The sequence below is a fragment of the Epinephelus fuscoguttatus genome, linkage group LG18 (assembly GCF_011397635.1).
Source record: "Epinephelus fuscoguttatus linkage group LG18, E.fuscoguttatus.final_Chr_v1".
NCBI classification, from domain to species: Eukaryota; Metazoa; Chordata; class Actinopteri; order Perciformes; family Serranidae; genus Epinephelus; species Epinephelus fuscoguttatus.
In genome coordinates, this window is record NC_064769.1 from 40,188,237 (window position 1) to 40,208,360 (window position 20,124).

General features: G+C 41.8%; 1 protein-coding gene and 1 long non-coding RNA gene across 2 annotated transcripts in view; both read right to left on the reverse strand.

Annotated features, from left to right (window-relative positions):
- LOC125905949 (uncharacterized) overlaps nt 1-3,280 on the reverse strand; it is an 86,152-nt gene extending 82,872 nt beyond the window's left edge. Inside the window, exon 1 of the long non-coding RNA XR_007451721.1 lies at nt 2,237-3,280. This is a non-coding gene — a long non-coding RNA (uncharacterized LOC125905949). The remainder of the gene's footprint in view (nt 1-2,236) is intronic.
- LOC125905936 (scavenger receptor cysteine-rich type 1 protein M130-like) overlaps nt 1-20,124 on the reverse strand; it is a 362,554-nt gene that overhangs the window by 287,391 nt on the left and 55,039 nt on the right. The gene's annotated exons all lie outside the window — the stretch shown is intronic.

A 20,124-nucleotide genomic window follows, 5' to 3' on the forward strand; every position in this document is an offset into this window, starting at 1 on the left:
AGTATGACCGTGAGACTCTGTTACAACTCGGCGAGTTGAGTCAGAGGATTTTTCGACACTAATATCCTCAACACCTTCCCGGACCTACAGCTTCACGCTGGACCAACAGCAAGCCGAGCCACAGCAGGGGCACTTCCTGGCGCCCGGAGGCCAATGAGGAAGCGAGGCAGGCAGGGAGGAGTAGAGCGGAGACTCCACCGACTGGTTAGGAAAGGACGGCTAACTCTTTTGGTCATACTCTTCGCCAATGTTCAGTCTCTGGCAAATAAGATGGACGATCTACTCAGTCGGATGGCTACTCAGACTACTGTGAAACGTGGCTCGGACAGCGGACCCCCGATGAGGCTATAACACCGACAGGCTACAATGTTTACAGAGCGGACCGCAGTGCCACGGACTGTGGAAAAACTGGCGGGGGAGGAACAACGGTCCTCGTCAAACAATCCTGGAGCACCGACAACACGGTAATATCTCAGTTATGTTCTGAAGATGTGGAGTATATCACCCTGAGGAACAGACCATTTTATTTGCCCAGAGAACTGCAGTGCATAATCCTGAGTGTAGTGTATGTCTCCCCCTCGGCTAACGAGGACAGTGCACTCAGAGAATTATACAATATGATTAGCAGACATGAGAAAGCATATCCAGATGCTGCTGTCCTTATCCTGGGAGATTTTAACAGATGCTACCTCAGGAAAAGCATTCCCAAGTTTCACCAGTTTGTCAATTTCCCCACCAGGGGAGATAACATCTTGGACAAATGCTATAGTAACGTTAAAAATGCTTATACTGCTGTCGCCAAGCTGCATTTTGGAAAATGCGACCACCTTGCTATCCTGCTACAGCCCACCTACACCAAGAGGCTCCAAGCAGACCCAGTCACAGTGAGGACTGTGAGGATGTAGACTGACGATGCACTGGCAGAGCTGCAGGGCTGTTTGGAGGCCACAGATATGAACATTTTTAAGGAAGCCACAGATAATATACACAAATACACAGATACTGTTAGCAACTACATTGACTGGTGCACTTCAATCTGCATCCCCACCCAGACTATTCGTGTGTTTCCCAATCAGAGGCCCTGGTTCAATGCGGATGTACGCAATAAGATCAGAAATCGGTGCACAGCTTTCAAATCAGGAAACATCATGGAGTACAGGCAGGCCCGATACGACCTCCAAAAATCCATCCAGGCTGCAAAGAGGACATACACACAAGGACTTGAGAGCCGCTACAGGGAAAATAACACTAGGAGCATGTGGCAGGGAATCCAATCAATCACCAACTACAGAACATCTGCAAACAGAACTGTGACCGGGGACGCCTCTCTACCAGACAGCCTCAACAGTTTCTACACCAGGTTTGACCAACACAACAGAGACACTCCCCAAAAGGCCCCCTGTGACCCTGATGAGAATGCACTCCAACTGACGCACACACAGGTCCTTGGGGCTCTGAGGCAGGTGAACCCCCGCAATGCAGTTGGACCTGACTGTGTGGCACCGAGAGTCCTGAAGGCCTATGCAGAACAGCTGGCGGAGGTGTACACAGACATTTTTAACTCCTCTCTCTCACAGGAAACAGTCCCACGCACCTTTAAGTCCTCTGTTATTGTGCCGGTTCCCGCTCCCACCACAATGAATGACTTCTGACCTGTTGCACTAACTTCAGTTGCCATGAAGTGTCTTGAGGAGCTGGTGTTAAAGCAGATAAGCTCTGTGGTCCCAGACACAGTGGACCCCCTCCAGTTTGCCTACCGCTCGAACAGATCAGTGGACAAAGCGGTGGCACTGGCACTTCACTCCATTCTGCAGCACCTGGACTCTCCCAACACTTACGCATGGACACTGTTCCTGGATTACAGCTCCGCCTTTAATACAGTCAGACCAATGAAGCTGACTGCCAAGCTGGCAGACCTGGGAATACCAACACCCACCTGTAACTGGATCGTGGACTTCCTCACAGACAGGCTGCAGATGGTGAGGATGGGAAAGAAGGTCTCTGCTGAGCTTACAGTGAGCACAGGAACCCCCCAGGGCTGCTGTCTCAGCCCTTAACTCTTCTCAATATATCAATCAATCAATCAATTTTATTTCTAAAGCCCAATATCACAAATTACAATTTGCCTCACAGGGCTTTACAGCATACGACATCCCTCTGTCCTTATGACCCTCACAGCTGATCAGGAAAAACTCCCCAAAAAACCCTTTAACGGGGAAAAAAAAATGGCAGAAACCTCAGGAAGAGCAACTGAGGAGGGATCCCTCTTCCAGGACGGACAGACGTGCAATAGATGTCGTACAGAACAGATCAGCATGATAAATTAACAGTAATCCACATGACACAATGAGACAGAGAGAGAGAGAGAGAGAGAGAGAGAGAGAGAGAGAGAGAGAGATGCAGGTAATGACAGTAGCTTACAACAACATTAATGAAAGTAATAATATTATAGTTATAGTTCTGGCTACTGCGGTACAATATGTTGAAAGTATGTATTAATATCTGGCAGTATACATGTGTGACAATAGTCATATGTGTATAATAACAGTAGAAGTATGACTAATGACTAATGATGGCAGCAGCAGCAGGAGGCATCTGGCAGGACCACGGCAGCAGCACAACCACACACGTCACGCTGTCCAGGCACCGCTGTGATATGAGTTAATCTGAGAGACAGTGGAGCACAAAGGCTCCGGAGAAGAAGCCGAGTTAGTGACATCCAGAATGGCCGAGTTAGCAAGATGCAGTAATAGAATACGAGAGAAAGAGAGAGAGAGAGAGAGAGAGAGAGAGAGAAGGAGAGAAGGTGCCCGGTGTATTATGGGGGGTCCTCCGGCAGACTAGGCCTAAGTCATCCTAACTAGGGGCTGGTACAGGGCAAGCCTGAGCCAGCCCTAACTATAAGCTTTATCAAAGAGGAAAGTCTTAAGTCTAGTCTTAAATGTGGAGACGGTGTCTGCCTCCCGGACCGTAACAGGAAGCTGATTCCACAGGAGAGGAGCCTGATAGCTGAAGGCTCTGGCTCCTGATCTACTTTTGGAGACTTTAGGGACCACGAGTAACCCTGCGTTCTCAGAGCGCAGTGTTCTGGTGGGATAATATGGCACTATGAGCTCTCTAAGATATGACGGAGCTTGACCATTTAGAGCTTTATAAGTTAACAGTAGGGTTTTAAATTCAATTCTGGATTTTACAGGGAGCCAGTGCAGAGAAGCTAAAACAGGAGAAATATGATCTCGTTTCTTAGTTCCTGTTAGTACACGTGCTGCTGCATTCTGAATTAGCTGGAGAGTTTTTAAGGACTTACTAGAGCTACCTGATAATAGAGAGTTACAGTAATCCAGCCTTGAGGTAACAAAAGCATGGACCAATTTTTCTGCATCTTGTCGGGTCAGGATAGGCCTAATTTTCACAATATTACCCAGATGAAAAAATGCAGTCCATGAGGTTTGTTTTAAATGAGAATTAAAGACAAATCTTGATCAAATATTACTCCGAGGTTTCTTACGGTAGTGGTAGAGGCCAGAGCAATGCCATCTAGAGAAACTATATCATCAGATAAAGAGTCTCTGAGTTGTTTGGGGCCAAGAACAATAACCAGTTTTGTCTGAATTTAACATCAGGAAATTGGTGCTCATCCAGGTTTTTATGTCTTTAAGGCAGTTATGGAGTTAAGTTAATTGATTACTTTCTTCTGGCTTCATCGATAAATACAACTCAGTATGATCCGCATAACAGCACAGGACTGGTCCGAGCACAGAACCTTGCGGAACTCCAAAACAAACTTTAGTACGTAAGGATGATTCATTATGAACGTCAACAAACTGAAAACGATCAGATAAATAAGATTTAAACCAGCTCAGTGCAGAACCTTTTAGGCCAATTAAGTGATCCAGTCTCTGCAGTAGAATTTGATGGTCAATTGTGTCAAACGCCGCACTAAGATCTAATAAAACAAGTACAGAGACAAGTCCTTTGTCTGAAGCAATCACAAGATCATTTGTAATTTTAACTAGTGCTGTCTCAGTGCTATGATGCACTCTAAATCCTGACTGAAATTCCTCAAATAAATTATTATCATGGAGAAAATCACACAGCTGGTCTGCGACTACTTTCTCAAGGATCTTTGAAAGAAAGGGAAGATTAGATATTAGATACTAGTAGATACTATACACATGACTGTGTCTCCACTCAGGACAATAACATCATCTTTAAGTGTGCGGATGACACAACCATCCTCGGCCTGATCAAAGGGGGGGGGTTGAGTCATCGTACAGGGACCTGGTCCACAAGATCACTGTCTACGGAGAGGACAATGATCTTGTTCTCAACCAAGACAAAACAAAAGAACTCATTCTGGATTTCAGGAAGAGAGCCCCCCCCTCTGCAGCGTCTCATCATCAAGGGGACTGAGGTTGAGCGGACTGACAGCTACAGGCTCCTAGGCCTTCACATCACAGAGAGCCTTAGCTGGGTGAAAAACACTGCAGCAACAGTGAAAACGCTCAGCAGATACTCTACTTCATCAGGCTGCTGAAGAAGGCCAGACTCAAACACCAACCCCTCACCCAAGTCTACAGAGGACTTGTTGAGAGCATCCTCACCAGTGGTATAACAGTGTGGTACGGTAACACCACCCTGGCTGAGAGGAAATCACTGCAACAGGTCATTAAAACTGCAGAGAGGGTCATCGGCTCTGACCTCCCCTCCACTGACACTATATATACCCAGCGCTGCAGGAGGAGAGCACACAGCATCATTAGGGACAAACATCACCCAGCTCACGCCCTGTTCAAGTGGGTGGAGTCAGGCTACACCCTGAGACAGCGCAGGCCTGTGAGCATCAGAACTGTCAAGGCCCGGTTCCACAACAGCTTCTTTCCATCCACTGTCAGACTGGTGGCACAGGACATGAAGGAGGGACAGACATATCTCACTCCTCACTGACACTACCTGTCCCTACATATACACAGATACAAAATGTGCAATACTGTAATGGACTCACTCTCCACATGTGCAATATATTATGTGCAATAAGTGATCAGTATTAGGAATGTCATTACTCGTTACATCTTTTTATATTTATTTTATACAGGGTTCTCTCCACATCCAGTGTACTGTATTACCACTTATGAGTGGATTTGTATGTTTGTGTGTTTGCACTATTTGAGCTGCTCTTTTATTTTAGGTCTTAATTAAACGTGTCTATTTTATATTTTTATATTTTTTTTAACTAAGCTGACAAAGAGAGACGCACAAGAATTCCAGTGTGCCTGTGCTGTAACGTACCTGTGCAAATGGCAATAAACTCTATTCTATTCTATTCTATTCTTTGCTTATCTCGTAGAAAAGATCCCACTGAACGGTCAGTGGTGACATACTTTGATGTTTTCAACTATTTATTGAATCACAAGGTAAAATCCCCATTTAAGATACCAAAGATCAAAACCAGGCATTACATAGCTTAGTTAGCTTCAACCTGTACAGTTTGTCTGGCCAAATTAGCAAAATGCTGGCTGCATGTCTGCATACTGAGTGTCAGGGTCCCACAGTTTCCTCATGTCCTCCTGCTCATGCCTCACGTCTTATTGTTTTAAAGCTCAGTTTTTGGTTGGGCAGTTTGTGAAAACTTAGTTATGAATTCTTTGCAGTGTTGGTAGTGCATCCCACCACAGAGCAGCTTTTAGGTAGTTTGTGTTTGCTAGACGTTAAAGACAAGGAGGCACCTTCAGGTAATACAAAGTCAATGGTGGGGGCGGGAGTTAAATGCACTCTGTCTCTATTGGGCTTCTCTCAGTGTGTCTGTGTGAAAGTATCCAATCTGCACATCAGCGTCATGACAACTGTTGCTAAGTGAAGACTACGAGCATGTAAAGGCGGGGGAGCAGAGAGCGGCCTCACTTCTCTGAACCGCATTTCTGTGAAACTGAAAAACTTTAATTAGATAAGAAGCTGCTGATAAATTACTAATTATAGGACTGTGGTCTCTGTTACCATGACAACCAGGCTGTGATGTTCCTTTGAGCTTAAAGTGGTCAGTCTTCTTGTTATTTCCTGTAGACGTGTTAACATCAGCAGAGTCATTCAGAGGAGACTGAATTTCAGCAGTGAATAACCATTATATTGATTATTGATGAATCTATGATGATGTTTTTCAGTAATCAATCACTGAGTCTATAAAACATCAGTAAACATGTGCAGCACAGTTTGTCACAGTCCAAGGTGACGTCTTTAAATGCCTTGTTTTGTAAAGATATTCAGTTGATGTGAATCTCTGCAGGAAGCTCAGAGCTGTCACTTCCTGTTGGATTCCTTCTAACGTCTGAATTCAAACATCGTCCCTCAAACTTCAAATAATAACACATCATGTCTGCTCTGATCATCCCATGTGCTGTCCTCACTATATATCTGCGTACAGGAAGAGGTGATACTTTACTGGAATTTGTCTCAGTGTCTCCTAGCTAACTTTACAAGACCTAAGGCATTTCTCAATACTCAAGTTGAGCAGTTTGGACTTGTGGACTTGGCAAGTTCAGACTTGGCAAGTCCACGCGAGAGTCCGGACTTCCCAAGAAAGGGAGGACGGGAGTACAGTCATTTCTGCTTTTGGAACAGCAGCGAACTTGATGATGTCACCACCTCCGCTCACCTTGGCTGTTGTACTGTGTTGTATACATGCATTTAGAATAAAACAATATAAACACAGCCCAGCCCTGCCTCTTTTCATAGACATTGTAAGAAATTAATATTTATATGTTTTTAATGTTTCAACACATATAACTGACACACAAAAACATATAGAAAAGTTTGTGGAGAGTTGGTGGTTATTGTGATCGTGAACATTGGCGAGTTGGAAATCAAAAATCAATAATTGACATGGATCGGTCTTGGTACAGTTATTGCAGCAGGATTGCTGTACCTGCAGGCTGAGGAGGAGGCTGCTCAGCTGAGGAGGCAGATCCCAGAAGGACAGCTGAGGATGAGGATGAGACGTGCTATGCTTGCGTGTCTTTATTGTTTGGTATGTTTGTCCAGTTGTGGACAAACATACCAGGAAAAGTAGTAATATCACAACAAAGAACAAAAACTCAGTCACAAGTGAAAGTGCTGCAAATCTGACTTGAGTAAAAGTATCTGGGTATTGTCAGCAAAATGGAGGACTACTTCAAATGAAGAGTTAAAAGTACTTAATATGCAGAGTGACCCAATTAATCATCATATACATGAATACGTATTGAGTATTAATCGATCAATTTACACGTAGGCTTCATGTAAGCAGCACTTAAATGTTGTCATGGTAGAACTCATGTTAACACCTGTCATTGGTGCACTAGTCTGATCTATAACAACACACATCAACTTGTAAATATGAAACAACAACATATAAAACAAACTATCTGAAAAGTAACTATAGCTATCAAATAAATATAGCTTGAGTAGAATGCACAGTATTTCCCTCTCGGTATAAAGTAGCACAAAATGGAAATACCCAAAGTACAAGTACATCAGATTTGTACTTAAGTACAGTAGCTACTTGAGTAAATATACTTAGTTACTGTCCATCACTGCATTTGTCTCATCATTATGCTTTCTGTCTACATTTTTATGGAGATGTGACAGTTTACTCGGTACACCTAGAAAAAACAAAAGCAGTTTAATATTCAGTCTGACATTTTATTGAAGTGTTGAGTTGTAGATTGTGGTGCTGTTGAACTGTACTGGATTACACTGACAGCAGTTTGTCATTTAGTCTGTCCTCACCAATATAAATGGGATCAAACAGGTCAGATGTTCAGAGGAGAAGTTTATTCAGACATCAGGTATATGATTCATATCAGATAATCAATATTTAAAACGCTGTTGAATAAATACTACAATAAATACAATTAATCTTTAAATACAATAAATAAATTACAATAAATTCTTAAAATCATTATTGAATGGTAAAAACACATAAATAAGCAAAAGAATGCAAAGAACATTTAATAATATATCTTATATAGTGAGACTGAATGTTGCCCATTAGACATTCCCCAAACGAATTACATGTCATATTTAACCACTCCAGAGATATCAGTGACGAGTTTAAAAGGACGACCAGAGAGAGGCTGCTCTCTGTGGGCAGCCTGAGCGTTCATACACATGTTTATTATCTATGAGCGCTGACACCGCTGTCATCTAGCGGACCTCACATTCAATTGGGCTCTGTGTTAATACATCGACCACAGCTTTGAAGTTTAAACTACGCATGAAAACACTACGTTTTGTGACAAAACAACAGTCATATATCGGTAATTACGACTTTCCCTCACTGGCCATTTCCGATGATTGTTGCGAAATGCATGCTGGGATACCTGGCTGTCTTAAAGAGGCAACAGACAGCATTTTTTCCTAAATATATCATGATGAAAATAATGTGGGTTGCACAGGGTAGTGTTCACAGTAAAATCAGACTATCAGCGTTTACATAGGTTACTTAGTGGCTTTAGGAAACGCGTCATGTATTGCGAAACTGGTCGGTCAGCCAATCAGGGACTGGAGCTGGTCCTTATGAGGAGTTGGGCATGAGATAGTTGAGTCACGAGCACAATGGCAGACGGACAAAGTTTGGAGACAAGTGAAAAACGGCCTAGCAAAAGAAAAGGAGCTCCTCTGTGTGAGGAGGCAAAGAAGAGCAAAAAGGAGAGTGATAAAAGAAGAGGAAAAACAAGAGTAAACCTCAGTCAGGCGTTCAAGAGATGGAGGGAGCTCCGTGACCAAAGAGGCTTCAAAACCCATGTCCAGCTAGCTTTCTTTCTAATGGATCAGTAAGTAACACGGCTAAATGTTAGCTAGACCAGAGAGGACTGGACTGTACTGGCTGCTAGTTCATTCCTAGCTGGCCAGCATCGCAAATCGCCGCAACCAGGGAGCGGGTAGCGAGTGTTGGTCGGCTGACATCCTGGTTGCCATTCTACGGCAGCCCTCGGACAGTGATACCCCCCTCCCTTCCTTCTGTTCTCTTCTCACGGAGGCAGCTATCCACGGACATCGCCCAGCTAAGTTACGCCCAGCTAAGTGAACACTGGACTTTGTTTCCCATTCAATTTGAGCTCCAACCGGCCGCATGGTTTCCATACGGTAGCGTTTATTCTAGAATGGGGACTGTTTACATGTGCATATTGGTATAATTCCACTGTGTCTACTGTTGTTTGTACTGGTACTGTACATATTGGCATGGGCGTGGTAGTGGGGGGGAAAAGTGGACCTGACTACCCAGGGCCCGAGTACGGAGAGGGGCCCATGAAAATCCTGATTTATTTTTTTTTGTGATGTTTTTATTTCGAATGAATTGGGCACTGCAATTAATTGGTGTCATAATTTATTTCAAATATATTGATAACATCAACTGAGAGAATGAACTTTATGTCACAGTCCTCCCACATATTGGACATTCTGGGGGGCCCCCTCTTGGAGGCGCAAAATGGTTTAGTCCACCCGACAGCGACTGGCGACAAGTGTAACATCAGTGAGCCCAGATTGAATGACCTGGGGGCTAGACATCATGCTGCCCAAAAAGCATAAATCAGGGTATCAAAAGAGGAAAGAGAGGAAAGAAAAAGAAAGAAGGCAGAATGAGGGGAGGCAGCTGTTGACAGCTTTCTTTCCCAAAGGTGAACCGAGTTTGCTTGTTATGCAAAGTCCAGTTAAACGTAGTCCACTCCAGACAGCTGCTGCTGATGTTTGTATGCTCACGTGAAGTCTTCAGCTTAGCTAGTTGCCAACCAGGCTGCTTGCGGCTGTAAGTATAAAGACAATTATGGGCCAGCTAACGTTAGCTGTCAACATTAACCAGTTTCAGAAACAAACAGTGGCGCTGGCGCAGCCGCAGCAGCTGGAGCAGCTGGAGCAGCAGTGGCCAGTCCTGGCGGCTCTTCTGAAGATGAGGCTGAGATTAGAGATGAGCAAAGACAAGGTGAGATCGTTGTTCAAGTATTCAATCCGACCCCCCCTTACGTTGGTATGTTGGTGAGAGAGAGAGAGAGAGAGCGCTTCCCGACATGAGTGTTGGTTCACACACGGAGAGAGAGAGAGAGAGAGAGAGAGACAGAGAGAGACAGAGAGAGAGAGAGAGAGAGAGAGAGAGAGAGAGACAGAGAGAGCTGCTGACTGGTAGAATTAGCAATATTTCTGCTGCATATATCAACATGTAAATAGCCTACCAATATCACTGTAGGCTCATGGTACACTAGTAATATATTAATTGAGCAATTAAAGCAATTTATTATTTGTTTGTACTGGTACTGTAGCATTGCAGTGCATTTGCAGTGCTTAAAAGCTGTTTGTACTGGTACTGTACATATTGGTATCATTTACTGTGAGCTGTTTGTACTGGTACTGTACATAATGGTGTCATTCACTGTGAGCTGTTTGTATCAATCACTGTACATTGTGATTATGATTTACTGCCATGAGCTGTTTGTACTGGTACTGTACAGAGAGAGAGAGAGAGAGAGAGGTGTAGGTGAGAGAATACTGGTACTGTACAATTAGCTATTCCTCTCAATCTGGCTGTTTGTAAAAATGGTACTTACATATTGCCTCTGCAGTTTGCTGACCATGATGAATACTGTACATATTGGTTATAGCAAATAATTACTAGTCTAAGCATCTATTGTAGGTACTGTAGATATTGTTATCATTTACTTTGATATGTTTGTACTGGTAATGTACATATTTACAACCTTTCATTTATCTGTGTACTTGTTTGTACTGGTAGATGTACATACTGGTGTCATTTACTGTGAGTTTGTACCAGTTATGACTGTTTGGTTGTCATTTACTGTGAGTTGTTTGTACTGGTACTGTACAAAAATTGGTGTCCCCATTTACTGTGAGCTGCTGTACTGGTACTGTACATATTGCAATGCTTTACTGTATGTTTCATTATCTGGTACTGTACATATTGGTATCATTCACTGAAATGAGCTCTTGTACTGGTACAAAGTGAGCTTGCTTTATCATTTACTGTGAGCTGTTTGTACTGGTACTGTACATATTGGTATTCTTGTAGATGCAGAGCTGTTTGTACTGGTACTGTACAAGGAATGGTGTAGCTTAAAAGCTATTTGTGCTTTTTACTTTTAAATATTGGTTTCATTCTTTTTTGCTGAGCGCCTGTACTGGTACATGGATGGGGCTAACATTGTGAGCTGTTTGTACTGGTACTGTACATATTGGTATCATTTACTGTGAGCTGTTTGTACTGGTACTGTACATATTGGTATCATTTACTGTGAGCTGTTTGTACTGGTACTGTACATATTGGTATCATTTACTGTGAGCTGTTTGTACTGGTACTGTACATATTGGTATCATTTACTGTGAGCTGTTTGTACTGGTACTGTACATATTGGTGTCATTCACTGTGAGCTGTTTGTACTGGTACTGTACATATTGGTGTCATTCACTGTGAGCTGTTTGTACTGGTACTGTACATATTGGTGTCATTCACTGTGAGCTGTTTGTACTGGTACTGTACATATTGGTGTCATTTACTGTGAGCTGTTTGTACTGGTACTGTACATATTGGTGTCATTCACTGTGAGCTGTTTGTACTGGTACTGTACATATTGGTGTCATTTACTGTGAGCTGTTTGTACTGGTACTGTACATATTGGTGTCATTTACTGTGAGCTGTTTGTACTGGTACTGTACATATTGGTGTCATTCACTGTGAGCTGTTTGTACTGGTACTGTACATATTGGTGTCATTCACTGTGAGCTGTTTGTACTGGTACTGTACATATTGGTGTCATTTACTGTGAGCTGTTTGTACTGGTACTGTACATATTGGTATCATTCACTGTGAGCTGTTTGTACTGGTACTGTACATATTGGTATCATTCACTGTGAGCTGTTTGTACTGGTACTGTACATATTGGTATCATTCACTGTGAGCTGTTTGTACTGGTACTGTACATATTGGTGTCATTCACTGTGAGCTGTTTGTACTGGTACTGTACATATTGGTATCATTCACTGTGAGCTGTTTGTACTGGTACTGTACATATTGGTGTCATTCACTGTGAGCTGTTTGTACTGGTACTGTACATATTGGTGTCATTCACTGTGAGCTGTTTGTACTGGTACTGTACATATTGGTGTCATTTACTGTGAGCTGTTTGTACTGGTACTGTACATATTGGTGTCATTCACTGTGAGCTGTTTGTACTGGTACTGTACATATTGGTGTCATTTACTGTGAGCTGTTTGTACTGGTACTGTACATATTGGTATCATTTACTGTGAGCTGTTTGTACTGGTACTGTACATATTGGTATCATTTACTGTGAGCTGTTTGTACTGGTACTGTACATATTGGTATCATTCACTGTGAGCTGTTTGTACTGGTACTGTACATATTGGTATCATTCACTGTGAGCTGTTTGTACTGGTACTGTACATATTGGTATCATTCACTGTGAGCTGTTTGTACTGGTACTGTACATATTGGTATCATTCACTGTGAGCTGTTTGTACTGGTACTGTACATATTGGTGTCATTTACTGTGAGCTGTTTGTACTGGTACTGTACATATTGGTATCATTCACTGTGAGCTGTTTGTACTGGTACTGTACATATTGGTATCATTCACTGTGAGCTGTTTGTACTGGTACTGTACATATTGGTGTCATTCACTGTGAGCTGTTTGTACTGGTACTGTACATATTGGTGTCATTTACTGTGAGCTGTTTGTACTGGTACTGTACATATTGGTATCATTCACTGTGAGCTGTTTGTACTGGTACTGTACATATTGGTGTCATTCACTGTGAGCTGTTTGTACTGGTACTGTACATATTGGTGTCATTTACTGTGAGCTGTTTGTACTGGTACTGTACATATTGGTATCATTCACTGTGAGCTGTTTGTACTGGTACTGTACATATTGGTGTCATTTACTGTGAGCTGTTTGTACTGATACTGTGCATTCTGCTATAATTATTTGCATTACTATTTGTTTTTTCTTCAGATAAATCTAATAACTGTTGCTCGGTCTCTTTACTCATTTATTTAGTAGAGTGTCCACACACCTTTTCATTCTACATATACATAGAGGTATACTGGTGGCTTTACAGCCTTCATTTTATTGGAGCTTTCCTAGCGAGTTTCAGGAGCAGGACCACACCTCAAACACACCACTTCCATTCCCTATAAATGCCAACCTAACCTGCTCTTCCCTTTTGCTCCCTTCTTCTGCGCCCCCTCCCACCCACCCCATTCTTTCTCCCTGTTCTCCTCTCCTCCCTGGGGTCCTGAGGGGGTCCGTCGTTGCCCGGGTGCTGCGGCAGATTCCCTAAGCCTCCCCACAATGCTTCACCGGCCGAAGAGCGACGCTTCGCAGTTTTGTGTTGTCTAGTTTAGTTTAGTTTCATTCGTTATTCAATAAATCATTCTATGCATTACTTTGAAGGTGTGGTCCTTGCCAGTGAATTCATTATCTCTGATCCCCACGCTCAGTTTGGTCGTTGCAACAGTGCGAGCAACACAGGTGGTGCCAAGCTAAAACAAAACCTGAATCCTATCTGTTGCCTCTTTAAGTCCACACAAGTCTGCTCCGATGCATCCCTGGTAAAAAGGGCGTGGCGAGAACACATCCGGGCATTTGGACTGAACTTGGCTAGATGTGAACTTTGAATTGGAACAGCACTTGGGCTGTGACTGATGACATGTCACAAGTTCACAAGAACACAAGTCTGCAGAAGAACACATATTGAGAAACGGCTCTTGTCTAAACACTGCAATCATTTCTCCTGGCTCACTATCATACTACTTACTACCTACTCAACACCTGACTACCTCAATTCAGTGTTCAGTTTCCCCTAGCTAACACCACCTGGATAAATACATCTAGCTACTACTTCAGGGGTCCGCTTCAGAAAGGAGGTTCAACAAACTCTGAGCCTAACCCTGAACTCTGAGTTGAGTGACTCTGAGATGGGAAACTCTGAGTTACAGGTTTCAGAACAGGTGATTTCAATCGGTTCAATCAACACAGAGTTTGTTCACTCTGAGTCAAGCGCGTGCACCACGACTTTAAAAAGCTGCCATCAATGGAGCCCCGATACTACGATTCACCATGGCAACAAGCGACAAGAAAAGGTGTGCATTTTTTTACTCCTCTGGAGTTGGATATTTTAATGCGCTCATACAGCGAATTTGAAGCTGTTTTCAGGAAGAAGAGTAACACGGCTGCAGCAGCGAAGGAACGGGAGTTGGCGTGGGAGAAAATTACTGCTCGAGTCAATGTGAAAGTTTAAATTTATTTTATACATTTATACAATCACAATAATGTTAGGCTACAGATGCAAACAGGTGGAATGGTGTTAATCCCACCTCATTATTTTTCAAGTGAAAATGGTCTGAAAACAAGTTACTTTCAGGTGTGATTTGTTTTGACTAGAAATAAGACACATACTCTTGGTATGATTTTGAGTTCTTGCAGTGTGATGCAGTCTGACATTTTGAGACAGTCAGTCTACCTGCACATTAATGCTGTGAATGGACTTCATATTCACATAGTCTCCTTCATTTTGTGAAGGAGCAATGATGGGAATGTGGGTTCCATCAGTGCACCCTATCACACCGGGAAATCCTAAAAGAAATTAAAATGACTAATCCCAGTCTGAGGTTGCAGCACCATGTCATTAACTGAATATGATTTATAATCATACATCTTAACTGATTTCTACATCATTCACCTGCAATCCTGTGGAGCTCCTCCTTGATGACCCTCACAGGTTTATGTCCAGGGAACACAACAAAAGAGTTTAATAGACGTTTCAGAGCTAGGGACACTTTGCTCACGGCTCTGCAGACAGTGGCCGCACTGATATTTTCTGCATCTCTGATATTATACAGAAAACTCCCGTTTGCAAAAAAACGAAGAGCAACACAAAGAATCTGGGTAGATGAAAGTGCACGTTCACGGTTGGTGACGTTGGTTATGTCATGACGGATGAGGTTATGGATATAAATGATGGACTGTGATGTGAAAAAAGAAAATGTTCTGGAAATGATAATACGTCAGTTCTGGGCCTGTGAATAATCTCCCGACGAATGCGTAACTCCCTCCTCAGTAACACTGCCTCTTCGTCCACAGGGTCCTCCAAGAACGGACATGCCATGGTCGAAAAAAGTAGATTTAGAACTAGAACACACTTTCTTTGGTGTCAGTCTATGGGGTGCCGTTTGTAAAGTGTCTCACGCTGAAAATAACATCAACATTTTGCCACATTTAGCTTCAAACAATGTTTAAAAAAGTATTGTGATTTTTTTAACGTCACCTTTTACCACATTTACAGCAATATTTGTTAACTTAGAAATATATTAAATAGTTAAATCTAAATATTAAATGTGGCACCTAAATGTTAAATGTTAAATCTAAATGCTAAATCTAAATCTAAATCTAAATATTAAATCTAAATCTAAATCTAAATGTTAAATCTAAATGTTCTGGGTCAAACTAAATATTTAGCTAATATGCAAATTCACACTGCCGGTCACCGGAAGTACCAAAATAAAAGCTCGAGGTGGTCAGACTGTTTATAGAATCAAATAACGAATTAAAACCAACTTATCGGGGGAAATGGACACTTGAACATACATTAGCGTGATAATAACTACCTAAAATAACAAGAAACGTGTTTGGAGAAATTTTATTTGATGTGTACTTTGAGCTGTTAGTGTCCCTTCTGAGGGAATCACCTTGTTGTTTACAAATACTTCCAGGTAGAAAACCAGCGGAGTTTAGCTACATATATATATGCACATCTCACGTTTTTCACGTCACTGTATCACCGTTTAGACTAATCTGGTGTTTGTAAAGCCTATAAACACTATGACTGAACAAACATTACTATCACGGTCTGAAATTAATAACATGGTTATCGTAGATTAGCGAGGCTAACTGTTAGCTGTTAGCCCCGTTAGCGGTGTCTGTAATGACTCACTAACTCTAAACGGTCCGTGAAGAAAATATTTTTTCCAGCGGATGTCTTAGTTACAACATGATTGAGCTAACTGGAGAATTTAATGTCATATCCGACAATGGGAGACTTTAACAGATGACGTCCTGTTAGCTTTGCTGCTGCTGCAGCCACTGATGCTTTCTAGACATTGTGATTTCCCAAAACTGAATAAATACCACACATCGCAACACAAAACTGCTTTGCTAGCTCAATCATGTTGTAACTAAGACATCAGCTGGAAAAAAATATTTTTTTCACAGACCATTTAAGAGTTAATGAGTCATTACAGACACTGCTAACGGGGCTAAGAACTGACGGTTGTTAGCTTAGCTTAGGTTGTTAATCCCTCCGAAGGGACACTAACAACTCAAAGTACACATCAAATAAAATTTCTCCAAACACGTTTCTTGTTATTTCAGGTAGTTATTATCATGCTAATGTATGTTCAAGTGTCCATTTCCCCCGATAAGTTGGTTTTAATTCGTTATTTGATTCTATAAACACAGTCTGACCATCTTGAGCTTTTATTTTGGTACTTCCGGTGACCGGCAGTGTGAATTTGCATATTAGCTAAATATTTAGTTTCACCCAAAACATTTAGATTTAACATTTAGATTTAGATTTAGATTTAATATTTAGATTTAACATTTATATTTATATTTATATTTAGCATTTATATTTAACATTTAGATTTAGATTTAACATTTAGATTTAACATTTCGGTGCCACATTTAATATTTAGATTTAACTATTTAATATATTTCTAAGTTAACAAATATTGCTGTAAATGTGGTAAAAGGTGACGTTAAAAAAATCACAATACTTTTTTAAACATTGTTTGAAGCTAAATGTGGCAAAATGTTGATGTTATTTTCAGCGTGAGACACTTTACAAACGGCACCCCATATCAGTCACTTTAAATTCTTTCTTTGGTGTCAGTCGCTTTAAATTCTTTCTTTGGTGTCAGTCGCTCAGCATCAGTGTTCTTGTTACTTGGACATCTCAAATGAAAATGTTGAAAATACGAGCAAACCAGCTGCAAGTGAAGGCAGCACGTGTCTCAACATTTCAGAATCACACAAGAACAACTTGTACTTACCTTCTGCAGTTAGTCACGTCATAAATATCAATATATTAAATAGTTGTGTGTTTTGTTTTTGATATTTGATATTTATTTCAAACATGTAAAAAAAAGACATGGACATACAAACAAGCAGACAGACATGTTTCGTGATGATTTGGGTTTGTTTTTATGATTGATTTATTGATCCGATCAGATAAATTGTGTTTGTGTGTTTTCTGGTTTGTGACATTGACTTTATATTTTTGTTAAGAAACAGTTTTCAGTTTTGTTGATGTTTCTGTCGATGTTGTTTTCTGTCCTTTAACTTATTAAATGATCAGAATATTAACATCAGCACATAAATTAAAGTTTTCTATTTAAATCACTATTAAAACATTTCTAAACATTTTGACTCAGGTTGGTTTGTGTGTATAAAAATATACAGTCTGTCCCACCACAGCAGTCCTCAGGTGATGATGAAGATGTCCTCAGGTGATGATGAAGATGTCCTCAGGTGATGATGAAGACGTCCTCAGGTGATGATGAAGACGTCCTCCAGCTTCAGTTTTTGGATCCACGAGCTTCTTGTACGTTTGTATTGATATTTTCTAACAACTGTTCATCTTGTCTGTTTAAATAAAGTTTAACATTATTATAAGTTGCTCATCATCTGTTTTTCTGATGTACAGCTGGCGCCACCTGCTGGCCTAAAGGACACATCACTGCTGGTTTGTCTTCTCTCAAATAAAAACTGTGTGGTTATTAATTCATTCACTCATTTTGACCCAGTTTTAAATAATAAAACATCACTAACATAACTACTAATTATAAAACAGACTCACTAAAACAAAATCAATAAAGAAATTGTCCCCACATGGAGCCATCAGAATCAACATTGTCTAAATCCTCTCTCTGTTAGTTTAAAATAATTCATATCAGTGTTTTCTCATTGGCTGACCCGAACAAGGAGCTCAGAGACCAACGCAGACCAATCATGTGATGGAGCTGTTTTCGATGCAGATCTGAGGTCACACTGTCACTGTTTCCTTTGTGAGCCCATAGACTGTGTTTGAAAATGTGTTTGTTTTATGGCTTTAATTCTTTTTATCGCTGTGTGTTAAAAGTGTTGTGTGTCATTGTAAAGTGCTGAGTCACTGTTAGAAAGAGTGTCAACAAATAACGTGTATAATCATCATTATTAATATTAATGTCACGTGTTGGTTGGCCCTCAGTTACAATCAGTGAATCCCTTTTCACATGTGATCAGTCGGTGAGTATAAAAGCAGCGATCACAGTGCGTAAAGACGCACGATGGCTTATTCGGCACTGTTAGAGGATGTGGTGGATGGGAGACTCTGGAGGGAGCAGATCTTCAGGGACCAGCAGGACCTACTGGCCAACGATGATGAGTAGCTTATGAGCCGGTTCAGACTGCTGCGTGTGGTGCTGCTGGATCTCTGCGCTGCGTTGGGCCCGACGTTACAAAGACGCACCCGCAGGAACCAAACTGTGCCGGTGCTGCACAATGTGGCACAACTAAAGAATGTGCACACGGATGTTGACCCCGACCCTTGAGCCCTATCACAAGGGTTTTGAGCCAAGTGCTGCTGCTGGGCGCCAGCGTCTGGATGTGACGCATCGTTTATGAACACAAGAGGTATGAATCAGTGAATCAGTGACGACACGTCCGCTGCTGCTGGATGGATGAGACGCACGAGGTGCAGGGCAGACGCTGGGCACGCTCTGCTGAGCTGCATCACCACCGAGCTCACTGGAACACCCAGGGACTACGAGAAAGAAATATAGTTTTCATTTTGAATAACGCCAGTTGTTTTGGATAACGCCTACATTGTGTTTGTACATACGTGTTCAAACACAACTTGAGTGCACGTGGTTTACAAATGACTGACCTCATCCATCAGCTCCATCTGCGCCCTCCTCCGCCTCAGTGAGCACTCCACTCAGGAAAGATTTACTGATGATCTCTGACAGTTTCTCACCCAGGGGGCTGAGCTCGGGTGGCCAACCACTTCTTGACCTCTGACACAGTCTGAAGCAGCAGCATTGACAGCATCTGCCACCAGCTGCCTCTCCACTGCATCTTTAGCCTTAGTAATGACCCATAGTGTATGGGGTGCCGTTTGTAAAGTGTCTCACGCTGAAAATAACATCAACATTTATTTATTTTGGTACTTCCGGTGACCGGCAGTGTGAATTTGCATATTAGCTAAATATTTAGTTTCACCCAAAACATTTAGATTTAACATTTATATTTAGATTTAGCATTTAGGTGCCACATTTAATATTTAGATTTAAGTATTTAATATATTTCTAAGTTAACAAATATTGCTGTAAATGTGGTAAAAGGTGACGTTAAAAAAATCACAATACTTTTTTAAACATTGTTTGAAGCTAAATGTAGCAAAATGTTGATGTTATTTTCAGCGTGATACACTTTACAAACAGCACCCCATAATAGTGAGCCCAGCAAACATTTCCTGTTTTCAACCTCCTCAACAAGAACTTCATCTTCACACTGTGTCAAGTTTCCTTTCTTACCTGGTGATGCTGTGTTTGCCGTGCTCTTCTTCCTGCAGTTTCTTGTTCATGAATATTCATTCAGGGCGTTTCACTGGCCATTTATAGGCACCTATGGGTGGGGCAAGACGCTCACTCACCTGCACCAGATTAGCAGATTGTGCTTTATAAAGGGAAAACAGGTGTGAGACATGCGCGCACTGTGTTATAAATCAGGATGTTTCTGTGCCTGAGCACTTTCTGTGCTTTGTTCGTACATCACCTTTAGTCAGCTGTCCTGCGCACAGTTTTATAAACGAGGCCCCTGAAGACATTTTAAGGAGCAAATGTGGGACTGTGATCAAATGATCCAATGAAAATGTTCCTGAGTCCTGACCCTCTGTCCTGCCCAAAGTACCGTAACACCACCAATAGACGAGCATCAAAATGCAGATGGCGGTTCATCTGACCGCATTCTAAGATATCAGCAAACATCCAGAAACAAGCACAGCGATAACGTGAAGGCAGCC